Here is a 7,795-nt window from a genome sequence, read left to right on the forward strand (position 1 = left end):
AGGGGCGGAGAAAGCTCAGGACAAAAAAGGATAAAGGGCAAAATTCGAAACTAGTTCTATACAGGCAAAAGCAAAGAGTATCAATATGCACCGCCGGCACGGATCTAACTTCCCAGTATCGTTGTGTGACAAATGGCGTGGGTACAAAGGCTAATGTTTAGTGGCAGCCGTATTTGAGGATAAATGGATTCCTTGTTATAGTGAAGTACTGTTTGAAGTTATGTATTCTTTGTGCCGGCAGAAATTGTTGCATTCTGTCGGCACCGCTGATTTGATAGTAAAAGACTGCGTGATCGTGCTATTTTTCGATTTTGGATTAGTACCCGCACTACTTTGCTCGGAAGCCACAGAATTTAGTTCAAATCAAGTACGGCAAATAGAGGTAGATTTGTACGCATGGGACGCAGCTAGGCGCTCTATAGAAAAACTAAAATGGCCATCGGGCATTACAGAAAGCCAAACAAGTGGCAGAGAAAGCGTGAGCAGGAGAGAGTGAGGTGCATCTTGATGGGGTGACCCGTTTGAAAGCCAATAGGCTAACTATCATACGGGTACTACAACCATAGCCGTTCTTCACACGTCGACACGAACACACAGAAGACAATCCAAATTACGGACGGCTTTCGATAGAAATCCTTCCAGTGAGTGAACAAATGTGCCTACGAAAAGCCATTCACAGATCACTCGTTAGCTATAATAGTTGAAAAAGTTAACGTACTCAAAGTTTCTGCAAGAGACTAGCATGAAAATTTAACCCAAAAAGCAACCCCTAGAGTTTAGCGTCGGCTTGGCGAGCAGACTTTCGGAATATTTACAAATTATAATAATAGTCATAAATCATTGTTAACAATGCAGCTGCCCCGATGGATGTACGGCACCGCATCCCGACATGCTCGTCCGTAACCTAAAATCAAGTTAAAATATTTGCGGTGCCAATATACGTTTGCCACCAATTTGAGTTATAATGGTAGACGTGAAGCATTTGTAATCATTGTCATGGCACAGTTTACCGCTCCAGGTTAACCAGCAAATTCTGCTGGTTTAGGCCGCGTTTGTGACGCGGCCCATATTGACAGGAGTCGTCGTTCGGACCGAAGATTTTAAAAGAGCATAGCAGACCCCAATGCATATCCAAGTGTGATGCACCTGCGTGCATAATACAGTCATTTTTCTCTTCAATCTTATCCACAATTTTATTCTGTTTAACAGGGTTGTTATAATCCTGGCAGGAATAAGGAAATAGCCCGAATAGCAGTTTTTCGGTCAGATGAAAAACCTGCCGAAAAACCCCGAAGCGAAACGGAAGTTTTGCATCATAGGCCTCTCACGCAGGTCCTAGCAGGTACACGAAATGCAGGCCTAGAAAACGAAAAAAATATATATAAATTGTTCTCATTTGACAGAGTAATATAGAATATCGCCCGGAGGGTGCCAAGTCAGACAGTCAGGCAGTCAATCTACCCGTCATAGTATCACACATACAATTAAGAGCTGGCAACGGTAGAGCCGTCCGTACAAACTAAGCAACAGCATCTTCACCGCTTCACCGATGTAACGACGCGTTATTTAAGGAGAGAGATTCCAAGTCAATAATAAAAATAATTCTTATAGAAAATACATTGACATATATCGACAGGTGAATTACAAAAAAAAAAGAGTAGCTGTAACACACAAATATACAAATACAGATAAGCCACAAGGCCATATGCTAGTCTGACTGATAGTCAAAATAATATTTTCGGGTTACGTTTTTTCGGTGTGGTTATTGCTTGTTATTAAGAGCTTCTTGGCCAGCAGGTAAACAGCAAAGTAGACGTGCACGTATCGTATTTTCAAGATATTTTTTAGATATTTTAGCGATGAGGAAAAATGGACAAGCATATTATATATTAGTCGCTTTGGGAACCTCCGGCGCTTTTAAGGTTCTTTTACTAGCCACGACGAAGAGCTGGACGCTATAGCTTCAAAACTATGTCTTGCAATTAATTTTACTACCCATGAAGAAAAACTGTACAAGTTACAGGAAGTGTTGCCAATCTGCCTCGACATTACTGACACAGATATCTGTATCAGACAGTATAGGCTGGATATTTTGAATCGGCAATGTACCGAAGGACATCAGGAAACTGGTAACTACGGTTCCGTGCAATAAAAGCGTTCGATTTTTTGTAGATTTAAATTTTAGAACGTAGCCGTATTACGAGTTTAGCTGCAATGCATAAATCGGTCATTTAGGTGCAGTGTTTTTTTATATGCATTTCTAGTTTATTATTGGGACATCGGAGAGAAGTATCAGTGTCGAAGTATGAGTTCAGGGCTGCACGTTAACCGCATGGAAGCCTCTATTTCGACCGAGACGACTTGCATGACGCACGATTGACGGTGTGAGAAGACGAATTACCGATGTTATGGACCCTTTTATGTTTCTGTGACAGCTTCAGTTGGCTGCGAAAACGTCTTTAGAGTTGGATTTACCTATGTCCTTTATGCAGCTTTTATGGTAAAGAGCAATCGTTTTGCAGCTTTTATGATCGCAGATAGATTTTGATCATGAATTTTATTTACTACACCGAGTCCCTACGTTTTCGAAGTGAACTTGTAAACGCACAGGGAATGCCCTGATGAATATACGAAGACGATGCTCGGCCAAATAAAAAAAAGTGTCTTTTAGCTGAATTGAACGTTTAGTTTGCTATTAACTTATTATCTGTATTAAGCTAACAATCACTCTAACGCTACGATCGGTACCTTTTTCATTCGAATATGAAAGGTCAACGAATTGGATAACGACGTGAATTTCTGTTTCATATCGACGTGACTCACGCATAACAGTCAGTAGTATAAAACAGTAAATAAAGCATTGTAAATCTAAACTGAAGAAAACTGTGCGTTCATCGAAACAGTGGCCAGTGCGTCTGTGGGTTACAGAAAATGCCCACCTATACGTACGATCAATATAGTTTTTTTTATCTATGTTAATTGTTAGAAAATTTACTGCCAGGCCCACCAAACAGTGTAGATAAAATCGAAAATGATGGCCTTGAAGAATAATCATACTTTTTCTGTATACAGATCTGTGTGTTACAGATAAAGTGTGTAGTATATGATTTAAATTCCGAATTTAATCGGGACAAATTTCTAGTTCAATTAGAATGTATTTACCCTACATAGGGGATGTTGTCAACGTATTCTGTGGCATAATGAAGAGTGGTATCGTTCAACGTTCACTCGTTCTCTGGATATTGCGTTGTTGCTGTGTAAGTTTATGAGACGCTCTTCCATCATTATTCACCGGAATTTGAAGAGAAATTTGGTAGCTTTCTGTTATGTAAATTCATAACTTAAGCTTACAATGAATTACCTAACCTGCCGTTGCTTGACAACTTAGCCATTAGGTTGTTAGTGTTCCTCCTGACAGGCGCTATGTTCGTTTGAATGCTGTTGCCCGTGATTTATGCCCCATGATCTTACCATTTATGATCGGGTAGGCACCACACGATATGGTAAATGCCATTTGTTTAAATCTTTGTTATCATATAGAGCATTACGAATTTGTCTAAAATTTGAGTAAACCCTAATAGAGATCATATTTTTGAATAAAGAGAAGCTACAGTATTGCAGCCTGGTCATGTTAAGCTATATACTTTTTCAAATAATCTTTTCTCCACTACGATTACGCGAGTTCACACAACCAGATCTAGCTGGCTGCATCTTTCTGTTGCAAGACGTCTCTTAGATTTGGATGGAACAGAGCGAGCTTTCGAATGCCTTTGTCGGAAGATACATTTTGCCATTTGAATTCTCCCTTCCGATAGAGTAGCCACACTTCGCGAGAACCTCTGTAATGACAGTTACTATAATATAACAATAAAAAAAGAGCCGTTTCATCCATTATACAACTCACGTGATGCTAGGCGCCTACGCAACGCTTTCCCTAGGGCTTTTTTTTGGGGAACATTTCCGAGCTCTTACAGATACGCTGAGGCATCAAATAGATGCGGATTTGTCTATGTAATGGAGAAGTGGATTAGAAATGCGCTTGGCTAAAGCGCACGTTTCATAGGCTAATTCAATCTGTCAAGAAATCCACTACTTATACTTAGTTCGCAACAAACAATGGCCTATCGCCAAGTATTGAAACTAACCACTGTACAGTTTCATACGACCTGCAGATCTGGGTATTAACGGAGCTCAATGTATGGGATTGGAAACTGCATGGAAGTAAAGTTTATGAATATTATGCCTCTATCTAAAAAGCCGGTCACTAGGGGTAGCTTCCTCTACGAGCACTCTGGGTTGTTAGTTTGCTTCAACCCTACTCACCCACTCTGTAACCCCAACCGGATAGAGCGGTTTGTGCCTTGCTTTCTGTCATTGCAGCATACGCCGGTCAGAATGGTTTGGTCAAATCTGTTTATCCCGTCATACGCTTGGCACCTTCCAGCGCGGAATGAACCGTGCCCGGATTCGAACCTAGACCATCACGTGTGCCCTAGATTAACACCAAGAAACATTTCCCACTAAGCTGTAACATGTACTGGCTATTTCAGTTGGTAAGGGTTAAGTAGAGCTTGCAAGACCACGCGGTACGCACATCATCTTAACGAGAATCATTTAAGGATGTGTTTTCCTGTTAACCCCACGTTTTCAAGCCCTTCCATTGTTTGGCTGTTTAGGCGATTCATTTCAATTCCGCCACTGACCATCCAAACTCGCCGTGAACACTTTCGGTCGACACCCGTATTAAGATGTGGCACTTTCTGGTTGTTGTTCCTTGTCGCGCTACCGTGCATCTGCTTCATCTATTATGCATCTACGGGAGAGAAGTCATCTCATACGGATGAGAGGGAATAAACGCCCTTTAATTTTTTATTACTACTTCTAACGAATGGCATACGATATGATGATAACGTATCATCAGAGGGATTCTTAACAACCCTAGTATATGAAGCTCGTGCCGGAACGTGGCAGTTAAAATTAAAGCAAACTTTTGACGGACTTGCATTTGAAACCGAACTTGCCAAGCGGTGGGTTTGCCCAACATTGAACCTCGAGCGAGTTTGAATAGACGAGTAAATTGAACATGAACCCCTCTGAACCCAACAGAACTTCTAAACAAGAATACAGTGTTTCGACTGAGATAACATGTCTCGTTTATTACCTTCAACTCACATATATTCTTCACTGTGCTACTGACCATGTTCATGTTTATCTGCTGGCACCCATACAGGGCTTACGTGTCGGATTACTACCAAGCCTTGGTGTGGCGTATCAAGATTGTGCTCAGCTACTGCGTATCACCAACTCACCACCTTCACAAAAACCCTGCATTAAAACAAGTCATTCCGCATGCTAGATCGTGACAGCCGCTTGCCGTATTCTTATCGTTGTTGCAGCGATACTTCATTCTATAAATTCGTGTGCACCTATGCATTATAATGTCTTAGCAGCACAGCACTACGCTGGGTTAGCACGCTTAATGACCAACACGCTCTGGGGATAGTTTTTTGGCCACACATAAAGATCATTAGGCTGGAGGCGATTGTCTTTTTTATCCGTCAATAGAATCAATACACCCCTAATTCGAATGGCTGCCCCAACATCTTCGAAAACGAAAGGAATTCACGGATTTCTAGTAGATTGCCTAAAGGCGAAGTTGCTTGAACTGTACATCGCCCTGACCTCCGGACCCGGTGTCTTGCGAAAGATGCGACTGCCTTCGACACTCAGACCGTTGCTAGTTAAATTCTGCAATGGCCATATAGCCAAAGTAATTGGCTACTCTAGGTACAATATAGGTGTGTTCCTGTTTAGGAATACGCCACCTGGTGATTGATTGATGGTGGTACCGTATTAGTTATGTTAATTTGGCGCTCTTAAGGTCTACATTACGTCGGTCTGACCAAGCTTTTTCTCGACTTTTATCTCGTACGCTTTTGTACTGTTATTGATTTGGACAATTGTTTTTAATACAATAAATATAATATTAATTTATATAATAAGAGACGAAAAGTCAGTAAGGATGAAGCATTCAACAATTGCTACTTAAAGCGTTAATGTGCTTTGCTTCGTGCTGAAAACCAGTCACAAGAAGCGGTCCTCAACGCCAATACGCCGCACAAAATTTTAAGCGTTTATTAATATTGTCAGGTAGAAACGACAACTATACAAATATATAAGTGTTGTGTGTATAGCGTGATATTTATATGCTATTACTGTAATAATAGGTAGCAAAGCATTTTAATGGCAAACTTCTTTTTAGAATAATGTGGTAGCGTACTGCATCTAGGGAAAAAGGGTCGATTTGAAACAAAGTACATTAAGCGGTATTTTTAAGCCCCAAGAGTTGTGCTTTGAATTCTCTAGATTATTTCGTCTAAAAATACATAAGCTGCCCAAACTGACAGAAATACGTGCTACCTTTCTGTAGATACATACACTTTTTTATTCTAATTATTTATTTTATATATAAATTACGGGGTAATGTTCTTCCGATGTGTCAACTCGCATTTATATTTTGCTATTTGTAGGCGTTTTGAATACTATGCATATGTACATTAATTTCCGCCGACGTAATCAAATCTTTTAATTTTTTATTATTAAATTTTTTGGCTGTCAGCTGTATTTTGAACATATATTTAAATTCCAATTGTTTCGCTGAATCCAGCAAGATCGGTCGGATCCAACAATGATCGTGACTCAAGAGCTCGGAATATAACGCGGGAATGAAACTCTTCTCCCTATAAAGGACCCCCGTTACACTACAAGGATAGACTTCCAGCAGTTTTACCAATCGTCGAACGTAAAAGACATTCCACATCGCGATCAGCTATAGTTAATGCGGAGCGCTCTTGTTTTAAAAACTCAAGATCTTTATATCACATAAAAGTGAATTAAACATTTATTTCAATTTCATGCCAACTTACTCTTTTTTTGTCTATTAGTTTTGTAATCAAGCAGTCTAAGAAATAAGGTTATATCATTGACGCGTGTCCTTATTTATGTCCTTATTATGGGATTTCTCAAAAAGAAGCCCGAAAATATCGAGCCGATACGAGTGTCTAGGAAAATTGCGCATCCAAAATAGATTTGGCAATGAGAAGGTAAAATCGAAGGTATTTACAAGCCGTTTTTTTTAATCTTGTATTCCCATAACGACCTTATGAATTTATTCTGAAACTATTTGGGTCTATTGTATCTTTTACGTATTCAGTAGTTGGCGTCAACGCTTTTTGAACAGCAAGTACAGGCCTATTTGATAAAATTGTCCTTAATGCCTCTGCACATAGGCCATGTTGTCTTTCACTTATTCCATAAAATCTATTAGACTGCTATTTATTGTTATTCTCTTGGCCCTTATCTATGAAGCCGGCGGCTATAGGAGCTGTAGTTGTAATCGATTCAGATCGTTCAATAGGCAGAATACATAATTTCATGCAAGAGGCGCTTGTACCCCAAGGTAGGTGACACCCCCAAAAAGACAAATATAGAAGCTCATTTTACAAAGTTCTGTAGCGGAAATCATGGCATATTAACAAGTGAAAGTAAGACCGTCAAAACAAATCAAGTTGATAATAATAATCGATTAAGCGTAAATAAAGCGCTTGATTGAATTAAACTTTCTATATGAACCGAAATGGTGGGGTACAACACCGAAAACTGGATACATACGCCATGGATTGGCAGCTTTTTCAGCTGCCTGAGAATGGGTGGTTTGAGCTCAAATGCCCGATATACCAGGCGTACCTGCGGCCCATCTGGACAATTTTGTAAGGTGAACTTGTTCCACTTTAAA

The sequence above is a fragment of the Varroa jacobsoni genome, unplaced genomic scaffold, assembly GCF_002532875.2.
Source record: "Varroa jacobsoni isolate VJ856 unplaced genomic scaffold, vjacob_1.0 scaffold_1109, whole genome shotgun sequence".
NCBI classification, from domain to species: domain Eukaryota; kingdom Metazoa; phylum Arthropoda; class Arachnida; order Mesostigmata; family Varroidae; genus Varroa; species Varroa jacobsoni.